The sequence below is a fragment of the Protopterus annectens genome, chromosome 8.part0, assembly GCF_019279795.1.
Source record: "Protopterus annectens isolate FY-2018-M chromosome 8.part0, PAN1.0, whole genome shotgun sequence".
Classification (NCBI taxonomy): domain Eukaryota; kingdom Metazoa; phylum Chordata; order Ceratodontiformes; family Protopteridae; genus Protopterus; species Protopterus annectens.
Genome location: NC_056741.1, coordinates 1,694,485,086 through 1,694,489,779, shown reverse-complemented (window position 1 = coordinate 1,694,489,779; position 4,694 = coordinate 1,694,485,086).

Genomic DNA, 4,694 nt, shown 5'->3' with positions numbered 1-4,694 from the left:
AACATGTACTTACCAATGTGATGGCCTATCGTATTTGGCCAGCCCACAGGATTCACTGGTGTGGATCATAGCCATACTATGAATGTCACACAATGTGATGTGCTATCTTGACATGTCCATGACATCTAGTGGCCTGGCTGCAACACTGCCAAACTTAACTGAAAACATATCCCACATACCACCCTTTATCTGCACAACCCTGTTGTCAGTGGAGTATATGACATCTATGGATGTATGTCATACGGGACAACACAGACATGTGAAATAGACACCCGTCACAATAATTTGGCCAACACATGTACACACATGGCCATGGAGGATGGCCAGAGACATGAAGCAACACACACAGTAGATGTGATGTGCTTGTGTGTACACCCTGTCGTACAATGGTTACACATGGTCCAGCTATGGCCTTTGTGTAATGGTTATATATTGTAGATGTGGAACACTAGATGTCCTACAGGCCTGTGCACATCTTGTGTAGGTGTGACATCAATCCACCACATAAGATGTGTTGAACATCTTGAGCATGTCACGACATGACAGCAGTCACCTGTTGAGTATCCACATCAGCCCACAGATACAGTACATTCCCCTTGCTGGTGTCGGTCATCAATGTCATACTTGCTCCTCTTATGTGTGTGTGTGTGTGTGTGTGTGTGTGTGTGTGTGTGTGTGTGTGTGTGTGTGTGTGTGTGTGTGTGCTATACAGATATCATGTGGGACATGGTGTACCGACGTGTTCACCATGTCTGGCCATAGTTGCCAGGCAGCAGCAATATGGTTGCAGACATGCAGGGGTGTCATCCGTATACCCTTCAGTGACCTGTGTCACAACTTCCACATCATAGTTTAGTGTGTACACCTCAGAGTCGTGGGTCACATTCCACAGTATATATGTATTGTATCTGAACACAGTCATGGCTATGAACTGTGTCTGTAACTCACACTGTATAGCAATAGAGATGCCTCATGATTCCCTGCAATGGCCATGCACATCAGCTAAATATGCAGTATATCTGTAGGGCGGACACACAACACTGCATTGGGACACCATTACCCCACTGTATATTTGACAGGACACCATTGTGTTAAATATGTATGCATGTAATTTCACACGTCAGCAGATCACATGTCATACTATGCCATCCATCAGGCAGATGTACTATTAACCTGTGCTGGTCTACATGGTGTAACACAGGGATGTATGCTAACTACTACTATGATCGTGTAATTTGCATGCCATCTGCTATGACACATGCATGCGGTTGTGTGCAACCCAGGGATGTATGATAACTACCACTATTATTGTCTGTGCTGCATGCCGCCTGCCGTATCACATGCATGTTGCATACCTTTTGTCATATCACATGCATGTGTGTGTCTGTGTATGTCTATTGCATAGATTGTAATGTACATTTCTTGTCTGCCCTAACAGGTGATGTAGGTGCGTTGCCCTCCTGTGGTACATCTGATGTTAGTGTCCCCACAGACTCTAGCACTGATTATGAACGTATGAATGAGGCACAGGCAAAGTTGTCAGGGGCTGAAACTGTGCCATTGGTTGCCATTCCAGCTATACGCCCCTCATCTCCACACACAGATCCCATGCCTGCACATACCTCATCACCAGTGTTCATAGAGGAAGGACAGTTGGCATGTGGTAGCTTGGAATAGGAAAATGTGGGGGCTATGGAAGGTGTGCCTCCACACCATGGTGTCAGCCAACTGACTGGTGCTGCCCCACACAGGCACGTGGCCAGTGCTGCTCATAGGAGGACCTCTGGCCAACATGCTCCTGCAAGACAGAGTGCAGCAGCTGGTGTCACCAGATGCATGTTTCAGGCTGTAATGGAGGTACAGGCACATGCTGAATGGCACAACAGAGAAGATCAGAGGCTTCAAAGGGATGCTGTACAATCTTTGAAAAACAACATCCAGGCAATGGTAAATGCTCAACAGCAAATTGCTGAGGCTTTGGGTGATGGTTGGGTGACATGGTTGAAGTCCTTGACCGTGGCATGACAATCTGCGAGCATGAGCTGTCTGTGTTGGAACATCTGGTAGGAGTGAGGTGTTAGGCATGTGGATGTAGGCCTGCTACATCACCTGTTTCAGGTCTACGTGTACGAGCTGCCTCATATGTCCGCTCCTATAGTGGCAGTAGCAGCAGCAATGCATCTGGTGCTGTGCTGTCCACACCATGACACAACAGGCCATGTGCACATGGACCAGGATGGTCCCAACAGGGACTTGGTTCCAGTGGACAAGTGACATCAGACAGTACCCAACCTGCACCTCTGCCTGGTAGTGCCCGTGCAACCCCTGGCAGGCACAGGTCACATGTCTGTGACCAGACACTGTGAACTGTAAAACCTGGCCTGTACAGTCTGCAGCTGTTAATAATACCCCTGTGTAGGGCAGACACATGCCAGAACCATTTGCATACATACATGCACACACTGGAAACATATGTAGGGCACTGCAACACACACATGCATAACATCCACACACACCCACTTAGATCAAAGGCCCTAACCCACATGCATGATGTCATCCAATGGTGCAGCCTAGGCCTCTGGCAAACATTATCACTCTATGCATATGATGATGCCTGTGCTGCATCCCTGACATCCACACAATCAGTGCAGGGACATGCTCATATGGTCTGATGCACAGGGTGAACAGACTAGGAAGATAAGTGTAGTTTACAATTGTTGAGTACTGCTGACAGGCAGCAGGCATACCATGTACTACAGGTGTACAATGCATTTCGTACTGTTAATAGTATGTGTCTTAAGTAACTGCATGTTGGTCATGATGTTCTGTTGTCCTCCTTCAGGTCTAATTGCATGTGCCGATGGATGTCAGTGTTTGCAGTTAGTGTCCCATATGTCAATGTGGACTACTCACAGGTATGTATGAATATACCAGCATGCACAGTTTAGCTGCCACATAACAGTGAGAATGTCCCATGTTCCAAACACGTCTACTGATCCAAGAGCATGATAGCTGTGTATTAAGCTACTGTGGCTATAGACATGATATCCATAAAGGGTGACATTACAGGTACAGTTACATGGAGTGGTGAGGTAAAAGAGCAGTCTAGCTGATTACAAGGGTAGAGGCCAGTGGGAAGTGTGATGCCTCATTAGGAATCAGTAATACACATTCCCATGACAGGATGCCAACACACAACTGCACCCACACACTCAGGTATTGACACACATGTATTCAGTGACACAGTAACACACCCACACACTCATGGATTCACTGACACAGTAACACACACTCGCACACAGTTGCTACTGGCAAGGTGAGGACCCCTGCCTATGTGCAAATCATCATTACAGTACTGTGCACCTACATGATGCGCCACAGAGAATACACATGTACAGGTAGTCAGTATGGCCTAAGATCGGGAACATCAACACAGATAGTAGAATGCATTGCCTGGATGGGGGAGGGGTCTTATCAGTTCAGTATGGTAACATACATCCTCACTCCAGGGACCAGACAGCCATACATACACACACATACATACACACACTGTGGCATTCAGTATTGAATACACCTATGTCAAGCACATACAGATACCTCACATGTGTGAGATACATGCCCCTGCCTATGTCCTGCTTTCTACATTACAGTCTGTACAGATGTGTACACTAGTGTACAGGAGAGTGAGTAACAATTGAGATGTATTCCCCACCATACGTGACATATATGGACACACACGCAACCACACATGCCAGTACTGTGAATCAAAGACCTGCCTTGCTCATGATATGTATGACAGACTTACACCAGTATTGCATGCATTACAAAGTGTACTGATGCTTCCTTTGGCAACAGTGCTGATATATGCACATGGGACGTCTTAACTGTTAACAGGTGTCAAGTGATTTACCTTCGCTGTCACCCTAACCACTGTCTAAGTTGTGTGTTATGTCCTTCAATTAATGAAACCATTGCTTACTGGTTACACAGGTTATTGTAGGACCACTTGTGACACACCTGTGAGCTGTCCTCAGCAAACATCGATCTGCAAAGATGCCCCACCACTTAGCTATTTCCACACATCTGTCCATACCTGAGGTACATCTTTCCATACATTCAGCATATCACTCACCATATACAGTTGGCAATGTTGAGGCTGCATTGCAACTACATGATGTACTAGGATACACATCATCTGCATACATCAGCAACTGCTCACGCATGATATCTGACCGCACAACACTACATGTTCATGTGTGTAGGTCCTACAATCCTGTCATTTGGGCATGTCTGTAGGCATTGCAATTGGTGGACATGTGTAATGACATACATGACACATGGACTGTTGTATGATATGATAGGTGTAAGGGGTGACCAGTACAGAGGGAATGTTACCTCTGTCAGCATTGATATCACACCTTATGTACTGTTAGCATTCTGCAGCCATGGACTTACATTCCATGTGCATGTGTGTAGTGGCTGTGGCCACCTGTTTGCACATAGGACAACAACAGCTATGCTATTTACATGCATGGTGTGTGTGTGTGTGTGTGTGTGTGTGTGTGTGTGTGTGTGTGTGTGTGTGTGTGTGTGTGTGTGTGTGTGTGTGTGTGTGCGGCTTGTACATACCCAGGGCAGGTACATGTATGTCATATCCATACATGAGGGTGTGTACTAGTGTACAGCAACAGTCA